We start from the raw sequence: 16,671 nt of genomic DNA, 5'->3' as shown, positions 1-16,671 counted from the left end.
TCATTTATGTTTATTTTCCGAAGTGTATTAACTATCGTTAATATGTATAGAATATATATATATATATATATATATATATATATATATATATATATATATATATATATAGTGAATGTTACGCAAATTTTAACGAATTAGTAACCTAGGCACATTTAGGGAATTAACACCAAACATAAAATAAATAAGGTTTGTTTGAAATAAACTAGTACCTTACTACATTGCAAGCACTTTGTTGTGTGTGAGAATGTGAAATGAGTTATTTTAAACCTAACTATTTTTTTTTCTTTCTAGCTTATCGTCCTACAATTATGCTTTTAAGGTAAAGGAGACAGATGATTAAACCGAGTGAATGATAATGGAATGATTGGTGGAATGAGAATCTGGAAGGAAACAGAAGTATACTGAGGGAACCCACGGACACGATGTTATCCACCACAAACTTACTTAGTCGGCGAATGAACCAGGGACCCCGCACACCAGAGGTAAGCGGTCTACTATTGAGTCACTCTGCTCCTCGTTTTGTTTTACTTTAAGCTAACAGACATGTTAGTGTAATATTATTTTTTGAATCTCAGCTGAAGAAGTATGAAGAATGGTAGTTTTGCGGATCGTTCTTTTTTATATTATTGCAGATTGACTGATTGTGTGACATCTTTATTCATTAGAAATATTGTTCCGTTTTGGAATAGCATCTCTACTTTAACATTCCAACGGGCGACGTGAACTGCATTATGATATTCAATGAGTCCTAAGGAGTAGAAAGTACTCAGCAGTGCTACTAACAAATAAAAAGTTTGTTTGAGACCTTAAAGTGTTGTCTTTTCTGCAATGTTCTTTGTTGTTTGGTGCATTTTTTTAAAATATATTTGTAGTGCAGTAGGATTAAATCTACACTAGACATAACATGTTGTATACATTTAATTCTTTTTCATATAGTTTCGTACGGAATTATCTTCATAAATAATCCAGATACAGCGTTTAACGCAAACGTTTGCAAAATGAAATATAGGGTTACGCACCTGAATAAAATCAACGCTCGGAAAAAAATGAACATCTAAAAACGTACGAATGCTTGTTTTCTAGTCTCTAAATGTGACACAACTTGGCGTGATTTCGAATAGATTTGTCTGCTTTTGCTGACGCTCGCCAACGATTCGGTTCCATGACAAAATAAGATTGTAATCTCCGAGGCGACGAATTCCACAAAAGCATGTTACATCGTCTGTTCATAAGGAATATTTTTCTTACCAAGAAGCGCTCGAGCTTGTAGAGGAGACGGTAGTCGGTGGGAGAAACGACAGGAGAATACGGTAAATGAGGAAGGGTCTCATCCTGCTATTCATGGAAAGCATGTAATGCATTTTGAAAAAGATTTGATGGTAATTGTCTTACAACACAAGGCACTCACTGCCTTTGAACTTTTCTGGATGCTTGCGAGCAAATTTGCAGTGCATCTCGTGGAATTCAGTACTGTAATCATATGTAGTGATGGTTTCACCTCAACATAAATTGACATTTGATTCTGATTTAAGGTCAGCGTCCATTCACAAGTGAAGCTACGGCTTAATGCGTGATTCAAACACAAGAGCTTGCACCGGGAACAAAACCTGGGGCCCCTGCGCCAAAGGCAAGCAGGCTATCTGCATAGCCAGGAGAGAGCTATCAGAGTTTTCGGTAGTCTTGTGGTTACCATACCGAATTTCCACGCGGCGGATTAGGGAGATAGACATGATGGATCAACCACACTATAGTTCATTATGCAATCATCGTCATCATCATCATAATTTATAAGTTTTGAAAACTACCCTGTACATTGATCCAGACACCAACAACTGTCTTATTCGTTTGGGATTGTTGTAGCAAATCCAATTTTCATCAAAGTGACAATCTGATGCATGAAATATTCCCAGGTTGTCATCATACTCTGAATTCTACCCATCTCCTGATGGCGATTCCTGTTGGCCGGTAAGAGATCGTGTGGTACCCATGAGTCCAACGTTTTCAGCTTATGATTGCACGGAGCCGCTCCAAGATAGTGGTGTGGTGTACATCAAACTTGTCTGCAAAGTAACAAACATCTTCCCGAGGGTCTACTCCACGGTGTACCAAAGGAGCTTATCTGAATGATGCTGGTCCGTGAGGGCTGGGTTTATTTTGCCATACTTTGTCACCGGAAGGAAATTGGACAAACCAACAGCGAATGGCGAATACGCCATTCTTGATTCAAATAACATATTTCTTAACTTTCTTTCTTGCGATGGAGAATGTCCCAGTTTGAATTCATAAAGAAAAATCACTCGCAATTGTATGTTCTCCATGGTTCACTTTCTCCCGTTTAATAACGTGCTGTCTTCTTAATGTTTAGGTATCCTGTCCTGTTTGTTGGACACGTACAGAGTTTCTGACCTTAGGTGACGTTAGATGCGTGACATAGTTTATTCTTGTGTTCTTGTTAATGTTGCTGAGAAGGTCTCACCACCAAACGCTAAATTATATATTTCACTCGCACCAAGGTGTGGATCCAAGGGGAGGGCTATAGAGGCTATAGCCCCCCTTGACACTCAGGTATACACTGAATAAAATAGGCTTCAATCCTACATTCTTTACACTGGATAAAGCGGCAAACTATGATTTAGCCCCTCCCTTGATCATATCCTGGATCCGTGTGAGTGTTTTGTGTGTGTGTGTGTGTGTGTGTGTGCGTGTATATGTATGTATGTATGTATCCTAACTGCCACAAGCAAAAAGCGTACGCTGATATATGAATGAACAATTTAAAAAAATACCGCAAACGAAACACACATGACTACATAAATGATCTTGTTTGCCCCCTTTTCAAACATCTTCTCTCGAATTCAAATCCGGTGCAACGACATTGTGCATTTTTGTCTAAGGATTAGATCATTGATAATCTTTGCAATATATGACTTATTAACAAGAAGCAGAAAATGCGGAAATTGCACAAATTTCTACCGCGACGTTGCCAACTATTGGATTGAGGAACTGGCGTAAAATTGTGCACATACATAGGATGGATACAAAAGTACTGGCAACCCTGCAGGCACGCGCCATCTAAGTGATGGAGAACCACGAGGTGGCAGCGCCTACGAAAGGAAAGTTACTTGAGGAACTGAGGTGAGTGGTAATCCTGTAGTGTGTCAGTCAAGGAGGACAGCTGCGTAAAATTGGTATTGCGAGTCGACGTGCTCTAAACCATGTTCACTAAACAGGAACAACGCTCGTGTATCAAAATTCAAGCGGCACGTGGTCGTAGTGCACGAAATGTTATCAGTGACTGTGTGAAACCTGTGGTGCTGCAGCGTTGCCATACCGCACCGTGGCGCGATAGGTTAAATTGTTTTGTGAAAGCAGGGAGAACGTGGAAGACCGCCAACGTTCTGGACGTCCTCCGATGGATAACACGACGATTTAGCTTCCTGCATCCTTGCTGGACATGGACTGCGCGTGTGTTATCGGCAGAAGTCGAGGTATGACATAAAACTGTGCGGGAGGATTGCAGATGATATCACTGCCGTTTTTACAACATCTGCGTTTCGCACTTCGGATAAAGCGCTCTGATCTTTTAATACGGACCCCCATCATCTTGCACGGCAATGCACACTGTCGCACAATCAATGTTTTAGCGAATCTTTTACGTGCCTGGCAGTGGGAGATTCTGGAACATTCACCGTATTTGCCGGATATGTCTCCCTGCGATTACGACCTTTCTGCTGAGATTAATAAAGCACATCGTGGACAACGATACAACACTAGACAAGCCATTCTCAATGCCGTAGGGAGGTCGCTGTGAGACATCACCAGAGACGGAGTACGGCGCCTTCCATACGTGTGGCAGAAGGTTGTGGAAATGGGGGATAAGTACATTGAAGGCATGTAGAATGTATTTTCACCGTTAATACAACCATTCGTGTGTTATAACAGTCGTGCCATTACTTTTTAGCCATCTCTTGTAAATAAAACGTATGCACACAATTCCTTTGGGAGATATACTTGTATTGCATTCAAAGTTTTGCAAAGCAAAAAATATATTTACAGAACACTTCAAGTTTGCAACTTGAGTCCTTACAATTTAAATTTTACAGCTTTAAAACATATTATATGTGCCTTCTCAGGGTCTATCTGCGAGTTCCTAAACTAAAGATAAACTCGCCCCTTTTGATTTCTGGTCTTTGGGCTTTTGGTATTCCTTTCACCAGCGATGTCATTTTCATGGCAGTATCCGCTTGGATGTCTAGCGAAACAGAAATCACCTTATGAACATCAGGAGCAGGGAAGTAAAATTGACTATTGTAGTGTCCATGAAAAGCTTCTGATCCATTTGTTGTCCGACACTGGCCACTTATTCTTGTAACAATTTATACGATACCAAATCTTTCTCACAGCCCCTAAGATGCAAATGATGCAAATTCAAATATAAGGATCATTTATATTTGGTCTAGGAATTAATTCGTGCGGGTGGACAAGAGATGGCGCAACGAACGGAGCGTCCCACAGTTCCGTGTATCCACACATGTGTTGCAAACCCCTGTCATCGCGTATCGTTCGTAGTATAGGGCAGTGGATTAAAGCGTCAACAACACCAGTTTGTAGTTAAGTGAACATGGCGCAATTTGTGCCTGATAAAGGGTTTTTGCGGGGTGTCCTGCTGCATTACTTTAACATGCAGAAAAGTGCGACTGAAAGTCATCGTATTTTGGTGGAAGTGTATGGTGACCATGCTCTAGCTGAGCGAACGTGTCAGAAGTGGTTTGCACGGTTTAGAAGTGGTGATTTCGGCTTGGCAGACCAAGAGCGAACTGGACAGCCAAAAAAATTTCAAGACGAAGAATTGAGAGCATTGCTCGAGCAGGATTCGTGTCAAACGCAGGAACAACTTGCAGCAGCATTAGGCGTTGATCAAACAACAGTCTCCAAACGCTTGAAAGCCATGGGAATGATTCAAAAGATGTCACATTGGGTTCCACATGAATTGAAAGACAGAGACGTTGAAAGACGAAAAACCATTTGCGAATTGCTGCTTCAACGACAGAGCAGAAAGGGGTTTCTGCATCGAATTATTACGGGTGATGAGAAGTGGATCCATTACGAGAACCCTAAACGAAAAAAGGCCTGGGTGAAACCAGGTGAACCAGGTCCATCACAACCAAAACGAGATATTCACTGTGCAAAGGTTATGCTGTGCATATGGTGGGATATAAAAGGTGTGGTGTACTATGAGCTGCTGCAACCGGGTGAAACTATGAATGGAGAACGTTATCGGCGACAATTAATGCGTTTGAAGCAAGCTCTGGCCAGAACACGACCAGAATGGGAGAACAGACATGATGAACTTATTGTTCAACATGCTAACGCTCGGCCACATGTCGCAAAACCGGTCAAAACCTATTTAGAAAATGTCGGATGGGAAGTTGTACCCCACCCGCTGTATTCACCAGACGTTGCTCCTTCAGACTACTACTTGTTCGATTGCATGAACAACGATTTGATTGGACAGCGGTTTACTTCTTCAGAAGATATCGAAACATAGGTCTCTGACTGGATCGCTTCCAAGGATGAGGACTTCTTTCGCCACGGAATCCGTACATTGCCTGACAGATGGGCGAAAGTGCTGGCTGGCGATGGACAATATTTTTCTTAAGGTATTTATGTATTTTGTGTTTGTACTACAGCTTCAATGTGTGCGTACCAACCGCACGAATTAATTCCTAGACCAAATAGAAAGGCGAAAGGACAGCAAGATACGTGGAAGACACACCAGAAATATATATAAATAAATGCTTGTATGTTATTGGCCAAAACTAGAAAAAGGTTAAACAAATCCAATCTCTGATTGATCAAACAGCTGTCCACGATATTTAAATGGAATTTCTACAATAATTTATATTTTATTGTTTATTTTATATAAGTTTGTTTTCCTTACAGTTTTCCAGTAACTATTTGCTTCCAATAACTATGTTCTTACAGTTTTAATCTTACGGGAAATCTTACAGTTGGACCTGATACAGAAAATGGGACATGGTCCTCCGTCTCCCTCTCTAACTACAATTATGCACAAATATAATAGCGATAACTGCAAATGCTATTGTCATCCATTACTTTGTATTTTCCCCTAAAATGACTTGCGTTTGGTGACTGTTTTATTAGCCGAAATGCTTGTGGTAATAATGACAACATTACAAAACATTTTTTTGTTACAATTCTCAACTTTGTTGCCTGCTCATTAACGCTTCTTTCACATTGAGGCGGCGATTTGCCATCGCAGCTCGCGGCAATTTGCCGCTTGAGAAGTGTATTCTTTCATACTAAACGGCGTTTTGCCGTAAATGTAAAATATGCGAGCAGGGTTGTTGTACAAATGTAGAAACAAAACATTGTGACTCTTGTCGTGTTGTGGTGGTTGCAATGGACAGACGCAAAAAGTGTCTTCTACTCGCCTTGTTAAGACAGTCAGAAAAAAGGAAAGAAAGAAATAAAAAGACATACATGGGTTCACCCTTTTTTAGAGAAGTGGTATCTTGAAGGAGATTTTTCTATGCTGTTTCCAAAATTGATAGACTTGAGCAAAATAGCGGCTAGGTTCAGGATATTTAAAATACAATCCCGGTATTCAACTATTGTTACTGAGAAAACCAGGATGAAGTCCTTTCAGGATAGTAGGTGGTTGAGATACTGTATGTCCCAGAATCCCTAGCCAACACTCAAGGCTGGTCTGTAGGCATTATTATTATTATTATTATTATTATTATTATTATTATTATTATTATTATTATTATTATTATTATTATTATTATTATTATTATAGTATTTCGGGTTTATTTGTTTGTTTAGGCGTTCTGACTATTGACTCAAGTCTCTTTAACCCTTACACACGGGTGTGTCCATTTTTAATCCGCTCCTGTGTGGACACTAATTAAGATATCGGGATAATTTTTGGGAGGAAAATATGATTGGACCATAGTTTATCATATTAGTTTCTTTTTTCTTCTGTGTGAAGAATTTCCTTCTCAAATTTCAGCCCAAAGTTAAAAATTCGAGCATTTTCGACTTTCGAATTTTCTTCTTTTTTCTTTTCCTTGTAACTTCCGTAGTTGCAGAGAGGTCTCCTTAAGATTTTTCAACTATATATCTCCGATAGATACCTAATAGTTGACATCAGTGAGGCTGACTGACGCGAAGTGTTGCCAAATAAAGAAGTGAAAATCTCCCTTCATTTGGGCAAAAAATCGAAATTTCTGTTTATAAATCCGTGCCTGTATGTCCGAGGGCAAGTCAACTTACGCCAGTTGAAAATCGGTTCTTACTGAACGTAGATGATATAGATCGTTACAATGGGGTAATTAGGGTACGCACGAAAATCTCGTATTTATGTTTTAACCCTTGATTTTTCTAGTTTTTCCCTACTTTTTTGTTTACCGTATTTTTTTCTTTTGTAATTTTAAGCTTTGTTTCTTACATATCGCCATGATACTTGTAGGATATATTAGCAGTGTACCAATATTTATTTTACGATGGTTTGCGTCTGTCTGGTAACAATATATCCAGCCACAGAAAATTTTAATTCCTTATTTTAGGAGGAAACGTGGGTTCCTGTCACCACGGCATGGCGCGTCCTCAGGTTGCGGATCGAGGAGAAGGCCTCTAGATACAGAGGTTAGCTGCGAATATACTGAATAAGCAGTCGCGGACAGACGACTAGGAGTGGTCCTCCAGCTTGGGGGTTTGGGTAAGGCTAACACCCTCATCCTGTAAAAAAAGGTACTTGTTCAGAAACATTCACAAAAGCCTCGGACAAGGACTGATAACTTGGCACGACATCAGCAAAAGAAAATGGACATAAGATTTGGAACATGGAATATTAGAAGTCTTTATAGGGCAGGCGCGTTAAAATCTCTAACGAGTGAGTTAGAGAAATACAGGATGGACTTAGTAGGAGTTCAGGAAGTTAGGTGGGAAGGAAATGGATCTGAGAATTCCGGAAATTTTACGTTCTTTTACGGGGAAGGAAATAAAAATCACCAGTTAGGAACAGGGTTTTTCGTTCATAAACGTATATTACCAGCAATTAAACGGGTTGAATTTGTTATTGACAGACTTTCGTTTATTACTCTTAAGGGACGGTGGTGTGATATTATTGTTTTAAATGTACATGCTCCAACTGAAGATAGGGGTGACGATATAAAAGATAGTTTTTACGAAGAAGTGGAACGGATATTTGACCAACTCCCGCGATACCATATGAAGATTCTATTGGGGGATTTCAATGCGAAGGTAGGACGAGAGGATATTTTCAAACCGATTATAGGGAACGAAAGTTTGCATAAGGAAAGTAATGACAACGGTGTTAGACTCGTGAACTTTGCAACATCCAAAAACCTAATCGTGAAGAGTACAAAATTCCCACATCGCGACGTTTATAAATACACTTGGACATCACCAGACGGAAAAACACATAATCAAATTGATCACGTTTTAGTAGATAGAAGAAGACAATCTAGCATAATTGACGTCCGGTCGTTTAGAGGGGCTGATTGTGACACTTATCACTACCTGGTAGCAGCGATAATACGGGAGATATTATCGTTGAATAAATGTAATACTCAATGTCCGAAAACGGAGAGATTTAATTTAAAGAAATTAGAAGAGAGCCAGGTAAGAGAGGAATACCAGATTGAAGTTTCGAATAGATTCTCGGTTTTAGAAGACTTGGAGTGCACTAGTGTTGAGGATACTTGGATTGAAATTAGAGATAGCATTAAAAGTTCAGCAATAGAAAAATTGGGACACGCAGAAATACGTAGGAACAAACCATGGTTCGACCAAGAATGCATTAAACTAGTAGAGAAGAGAAAACAGGCAAAATTACGCTGGCTACAAAATCCGAATGAAATAACTACACAAAATTTCGCAGATATCAGGCGGGAAACTTCCAAAACGTTTAGAACAAAGAAACGGGATTTTTTGAAAGCTAAAATTAAGGAACTTGAAGATAATAGTAAAAATAAAAATATTCTGGACATGTATAAGGGGATCAGCGAATTTAAGAAAGGCTATCAACCTCGTGCTTATATATTAAAGAAATCTGACGGAACAGTTCTCACTGATACGGATAGCCTCTTAAATAGATGGAAAGATTTCTTTGACGATTTGCTTAACACGCAACCAAAAACTAGTGTTCGTGGAGAAAAGGATATACACACCGCAGAAACGTATATTCCAGAACCCAATCGAATAGAAGTAGAAACCGCTATAAAGAAATTAAAGAAACACAAATCTCCGGGTGTAGATGAAATTCCGGGTGTAGATGAGTTAATTTTAGCTGGAAGCGAAAAATTGTGGAACAAGATACATAAACTCATTCTCCTTATCTGGAACAAGGAAGAATTGCCACAAGAGTGGAAAGAATCAATCATTGTTCCAATTTACAAGAAAGGCGACAAAACTGACTGTAATAATTATCGAGGCATTTCTCTTCTGTCAACATCCTATAAAATCCTTTCAAATATTCTGTTAGCAAGATTGACCCCATACGGAGATGAAATTATTGGAGATTATCAGTGCGGATTTAGACGAAATCGATCAACTATCGACCAAATATTTACCATTCGCCAAATACTCGAAAAGAAGTGGGAATACAATACCCCGGTACATCAACTATTTATTGATTTTAGAAAGGCTTACGACTCGGTTAGGAGAGAAACATTATACAACGTTCTTACAGAGCTTGGAATACCGAGAAAGCTAATTAGATTAATTAAGATATGTTTAAGTGAATCCCAAAGTAAAGTCCGGGTAGGAAAATTTTTGTCCACGAGCTTCCACGTCGAAAATGGCTGAAACAAGGAGATGCGTTGTCGCCATTATTATTTAACTTTGTGCTGGAATACGCCATAAGGAAAATCAAAGATAGCGACCAGGGCCTAGAGTTGAACGGCATTCACCAGGTTATGGCATACACTGAGAAAAATCCATTATCCGGACAGCGGTATATTGTACAAATACAAGGATTCGTTATGTTTACTAAGGAAATCTGTACGGAGCGTACTTTATCCATATACTACAGAGGTACTGCCTTTTACCCGCTTAGATGTTACATCATGTCGCTGCAGGGTGTCTGACATCTAACAATTTTCCGTATTTTACATACGTATACGTATGTTAAATACTTCAGCTATACGTTATATACGTCCATCTGTGTGTAAGATCCAGACCGCCTATAGACACTCTTTCTTTCGCCATGGCTGACGTCATTGAACTACCGTCTTTTGCTTGCGAAACGAGGTTGTTTACAAACGGAACAGAAGAGAGGAAGGAAACAAAAGCCTGGGTAAGTACAATAGTTAACTATTACTTTAGTTAAATATTCCATTAATTATATATTCTTTTAGTGTAACTTGCTTTAATATAGTACTAAGTAAGTAATGTAGTTTATGACTACAATTCTTACTATTGTAACTCGTAAATGATTGAGGAGAATGGAATGGGTGAATCTGAATTTTGAAAAAACTTTGAATATTAATGTTTTGAAACATATTATGTTTCAAGGTAGCAAAATGAATGTTATGTGTTTATTCATTCCATTTTATATGTGACGATTTATTGCTTGGTGCAGATTTACTACAGGACTGCTTAACATAATTGCTAATAAACCGTTTTCAGCGCGGAAATTTCCTTGTGTAGTGAAGATTTAGGATTTAGATTTCTGGGCTTTCGGCATCAATGGCCTTGTTACCCCATATGAGGGATGACTTTCCTCGGCGAGTACACTATCCGGGGAAAGGAAGGGAAGAAAGGATTGGGGAAGGAAGAAAACGGCCTGGGACCTATATGTCTGGTACCACTCCGGCATTTGCCTGCTGTGAATGAGGAAAACCCAAGGAAACCTCATTCAGGATGGCTGGACTTAAAATCTTTTGATACTTTTTCGACCGAGTTCTCCCCCGGGATCGAACCCGGAACCGTTCGCACCGAAGGCGAGAGCGCTAGCGACTACCCTACGCGGGGCCACTTGTGTAGTCTAGAAAACTCATTTTTACTAGGATATTTGCATTTTTTTTTTTTTTTTGCTTTTAGTTTAACGCCCCATGATTGTACATCAATGTAAGAGAGAAGGTGACAATGAGATACATGATAATGGTGGAATCAAGAAAATGTAAGGAAACTGGAAAGTCTTAAGAATAACCACACCTACAGTGTTCACCAAAAGGCTATTTGTCGGGAGCAGGAATCGAACCAGGGACCTAACGCGTCAGAGGTAAGCCCTCTACTACAAAGCTTTCTTTTGTTTAAAGAACTTGTTTACATTGAAATATATATATTTTACGAAGATAGTGACATATTTTACAGCCTCACTGAAATTAAAAAAAAAAAAGTAGTCAGGGAGAGTTTACTTGTCAGATTTTTATTTTTTAATTTAATTTATTTTTATTTTTATTTATTTTTGCTTTGTTATGTTCCCTAGTTAATTAATGTTTGGGTTACTGAAAATTAAAACCTTTTTAGTATTATTGTTATGTCATCACTATGGAACCAAAAAAGTTAGATTTTTTTTCTTGTGTTTTCATATAGGAAGTTGGTAAGTTTGTGCCTTAGCATTGGTTTGGTTTCTAGAACGTAATTGAAGGTCATGTTGAGTTGAGTCTTGGCGGGTTTAGAGTTCGTGAAGTGTCAGGCACTGCTTGTGCCCCTGTCTTCTGTCTGTGATGTTTCCTGGCTTTGGGCTGTGAGGTATTTATGTTGAGGAGTACCAACGCAGGCCGCGTGATATACAGGTAGCTACAACACAGCTTCGACAGCTACGAGTGCCAGGTGTTCATCTTTCGTTACGGCGTGACTAATGCAGTATAGTACTAGGTTCAAATTCTATGGGTGGTAAAAATGGTCGTGGTGTGGTAAGAAATACAACGTAATTGTTATTAGTTTATTAGTGTTTCTTCATAGTATAGTTTCACTATTTCTAGAAGGAATTAAGTATTAACGAAGTAATAAATAAGCAAAAGCACACTTTGATTGGCGTTAACTATTTATCATACTCCATTGAGAATGTTTTGATCCTCAGTTGCGCAAACATCCAGTGTGCGTTTTTTTGTTTGCTTACACTGCCTTATAGATGAGCTCCCTCGTGGCTAAGTGGTTAGTGAACACGCCTTTAGCGTGGGACACCCGGGTTCGATTCCCGGCCGGGGGCCGCGGTGGCTCAGTGGTAGAAGGTTCACCTCTGGTGCTTGGGGTCCCGGGTTCGATCCCAGCCCCGCCAAGTGAACCTTGTGGTGGACAAACACCGTGTGCGTGGGTTTTCTCGGGGTTCTCCCGTTTCCTCCCACTTTCTTCATTCCACTATTTAATTCATTACTCATCACCGTCTCCATTAGCCTAACCGGCATAACCGTAGGACATAAAACTCAAAGAATTCATTTCATTTTTTCGATTCCCGGCCGGAGCTTATGTGGTTCGGATTCCACGTTAATCTGTAGGTCCACGTCTCATACAGCCTTGCTGCTGAAAGGAACGTTAAAATCAAATCAGCACTGTTTTACAGATGCAATTGTTCGATTCCGAGTTCGAATGAAGCTTTTTACGGGCAGGGGGCGACTTTTATATATACAATCCAAGGATTTTAGTTATTAGTCAGTGATGCAATATATAGACCTATATATATTACAAAATTGAAAGTGACTATGTTTGTGACTCTTAATCTCTTAAGAGCTGCGGTGGCTCAGTGGTAGAGCGTTCACCTCCGGTACTTGGGGTCCCGGGTTCGATCCCAGCCCCCGTCAAATGAACTTTGTGATGGACAAACACCTTGTGCGTGGGTTTCCTCGGGGTTCTCCCGTTTCCTTCCACTTTCTTCATTCCACCATTTCATTCATTGCTTATCATCAGCGTCTCCTTTAGCCTAACCGGCATAACTGTGGGACGTAAAACTCAAAGGTTTCATTTCATTTTTTCTTAATCTCTTTGGAATCTTGTACTTAGGTTCACAGCGGAAGCGACGAAATAACTCGACTCATCCATTGTAGCTCTCTTCGCAACCAGTTTCCAAAATGTTGGCAATAAGTTTGCGAAACGGGATATGACAACTCCAATTTTGGGTGAAAAGTCGCTATAAAAAATAATCGAGAAATTCATTGTCTATAAGCATTGTTTTAAAGTTGTAGATGTAAACTAAACAATATGTTCTACTCACTGGCGCAAATCCATGTGGGGGGGATGACGGATACATGTCCCCTCCAATCTTGGAACTGAGGGGGACTTCTCCCCAATAATCCGATTTGAAATGTGTTTTTTGGGAGAAATTTGATTATTTTTGTCCGATTGCTACAAAGGAACGTGAGATAAAATAGATGTCCCCCAGAATAAGCCTCAAATCTGCAGCCTCCCAACGCTGAAGACAACTCTGATCCTCCACAACATTGTTTTTCAACTTCATAAGTATTTTGGACATCGCCAAAAAAAGTATGGTAACGGTCTTACCCTCCCCCCCCCCCCCAATGTTGAAGACAGATTTGCGCCGCTGGTTCTACTCACATCTTTGTAAATAGGGCGCAACCAATCCTTTAATTCAGGGATCATTTCAGGTTGTTTCGGGTACTTTTGTTCATATTGTGGTCAAAATAGTTCCGAAATAATTAACACTACAGTACTTACGTTAAGCAATTTTTTTGTAAAAGAAAAAGTGCAGAATAATTAAAAGACCCCAAAGGACAAATATAACAAACATCTTCTTCGCCTTTATTCACGCAATCTATAGCTAATCTTGTTGCTATCGGTAATGATGTATTACGTGTGTTTCTCAACGGAAACTCTGCGAACTAAAGGACATCAAGTTTGTAGTTGTTCTTCGTTAGAGGGCAAGGGTAACATAACAATGCAGGATTGTGGGGCAGTGAGTATGCTGTATTTCCAAACTCTTCATCAGTTGCGCTGATTAAAACAAACAAACAGAAAAAAAGAACGTAAAAACTGTTTTGGACTAATAATGCTTCTCTACAGATGAACATTTTGTTTGGAGCAAAAAGTCGCTAAATGTGTAAGTAGGTAAATCGTCATTTAAAAATCACCCAAAAAAGTCTCCAATCGGAAAAAAATATTTTTTGTCGCTATCGTAGGGCGACCATACGTCCCGTTTTGACCGGGACAGTCCCGTTTTAGTGGCGTGTCCCGGCCGTCCCGTCAGTAGATGGAAAAAGTAGTATTCGTCCCGTTCTATGTAAATGAAAGAAGTAAATAACAAACCCAGTATCTTTACTCCTTTTAAAAGTATTAATAATTAATAATAACAAAGAGGCAAAAATTGAACTGAAATTCCCTATATTAAACATACTCTATAGTTCGCAGTACTGCTCGAAAGGCAGCAGAGGTTTTAGCAGTTGGTTGTGTGTTGAACAAATTTCAACGTGTCTTTCCTTTTTCATAAGTACCCGCTCTGTAACAAAGAGAGAGAGGAGGAAATATGATATCAAGGCACTGATAAGAACAAAGGTAGATCTAAAAGTCTAGGGTTGCAAGAACCTGTCCCGTTCTTAACTGAAAATTTTATGGTCAACCTACGCTATCGTTGAGGTCGAATTCCCCTTATTTAGCGACTTTACCCAAAATTGGCAACATTGACCCCCACCGAACAACCAGGGTTGAATTCAGGGGGTAGCCCGGGGGGGAATCTCCCCCCGAAGAAAATTCATTCCCCCCCGGAGAAACTCCCAAAATTTCAGTCACAAAATGTAGAAATTACTTCACCCAATTATTTGCTTTTCTTTCCGTGTACGTGCAGACGAAATCCGATCTCTCAATATACATATAAATGACGCAAACCCATTCTATATAAATGTTAACATGTAACATCTAAGATAGAATACCAAATAGTGAATAAAACTTGTATTTCTTAACGCTATGACTGAGTTTGGCAGAACATGAAATTGTTAACTGTTGAAGAAAGGTTTGTATTTTAGTAGGTACTATACTCTCGCCCTATATTATATATTAGTAGGTAGCACTAGCACAGGTTGAGATACGAAAGGAAAGATAGGGAAGATCTTTCGATCATTCCATATAATCTCTCATGTCAGCAGACTTCAGTTCTTGAAAATATACAGTTCCTACATTATTTGAAATAGGGCGCCTAAATCCCATTTCTCGCATCGGAAGTAACAGACGTAAATGTGTTTTACGATTGTTAAAGTAAACATTCTTTAATTAAAAATAATTCAGTTAAAGGGTGAGATTCAGTGGGCGTCATTTAGAGGGATCAGGGAGGAACAGTTATCCCTCCTTGATTAGAGACTTATATAGAATTTATCAATATGATAATAGTATATAAGTGAAAGATTGCTATTGAAGGTGGCCAAGATCCTGCTCAGTGCCGTTCCATGGGGGAGGGGCAAGCGGGGCGACGGCCCCGGGCGCCGAAGTAAGGGGTGAAAAATTCGGGAGGGAAAAAGAAAAGAAAAGAAGGAAAGAAAAACAGAGGAATGAAATACATGTGGACATATATAAAATGAAAGGAAAAAAGTAATGAAAAGTGTTCAAAATGAAGGAAAAGCAGGGTTTACTTTTTAAAATTTTCCCACCTTTGGCGGCTGGTCTGTCGACCTCACTCATATATACGGGGATGCCGTCGTATACTCTCGCGCCAAGCGCTGATTTTCCACGACACGGCACTAATCCTACTGAAGATTTCGTCAACTAAACTATTGATGTATATGCAGTGAAGAAACCAAGGCTAATATGTTTGATTTAGAATCAGAAGTGTGAGAAAGAATGATAACTTTTTATTAAGATATTCCTAAGTATGTTTGTTTTAGGAGAAAAAATATTTCAGTTAATTTAAATCTTTTTAAAAATTTTTACATTAGTAACAAACAGTAATTACTGAATATAGGAAATAATAAAAATAGTTACTGTAAATAGCAGTTTAGTGTAAACTATTTTTGCCAGTCTTTATTTAATGTTTTAGATGAAATCAAACGATTGTTTTCTTAAAATTATAATCTCATTGAATATTTATCAGCAATTAGTCTCAATATTAGGTAAGATGTGTATGTGAATGGAATTGTTAAATATGCTGCTTTCTTGAAAAAAATACAGAAAAATAACCCTCCCCCGAGCAGTTGACATCCCCCCCCCCGGGTGTAAATGTCTGAATTCAACACTGCGAACAACACCCCGTTATCTTTAGCCTAGCCAGCATAATAGTGGGACGTAAAACTTAAAGATTTCATTTCGAACAACACTCCCAGAAACCTATTGTTATACCATTCCCAAAACACCCTTTTGTACAGTTCTCCCTATTCGAAAAAAAAAATTGTAAATAGCAGTGTTCATACATAAATATGGAACTCAATTTCCCTGAATTTTCCAGGTTTTCCAGGTATTAATTTTTCAATTTCCATGTCTAGTGGAAGAAACTAATAGTACGGGAACACATAAATTTTAAGAATACTATATTTATATATTTGAGAATGGCCACCCTTCTCCCCAATGAACGATTGCAATTAAATATTGAGTCACAAGAAAATAAATAATTAAAATAAATAAAATTTAAGTTGAAAAATATGAAGTTGAGAAACCTACTAAGGGAATTATATAATACTTTTGTTCCATACTTGAATACATTCAAAATATACAAAAATATTGGCTTGGGGAAGAAAAAAGGGC

General features: G+C 38.9%; 1 long non-coding RNA gene across 1 annotated transcript in view; it reads right to left on the bottom strand.

Annotated features, from left to right (window-relative positions):
• LOC145687780 (uncharacterized) overlaps window positions 1-16,671 on the bottom strand; it is a 136,229-nt gene that overhangs the window by 77,947 nt on the left and 41,611 nt on the right. The gene's annotated exons all lie outside the window — the stretch shown is intronic.

The sequence above is a fragment of the Thermobia domestica genome, chromosome 6 (genome assembly GCF_964235325.1).
Source record: "Thermobia domestica chromosome 6, izTheDome1.hap1.1, whole genome shotgun sequence".
In the NCBI taxonomy this organism is placed as follows: Eukaryota; Metazoa; Arthropoda; class Insecta; order Zygentoma; family Lepismatidae; genus Thermobia; species Thermobia domestica.
This window is presented reverse-complemented; position numbering and strand designations above follow the sequence as displayed.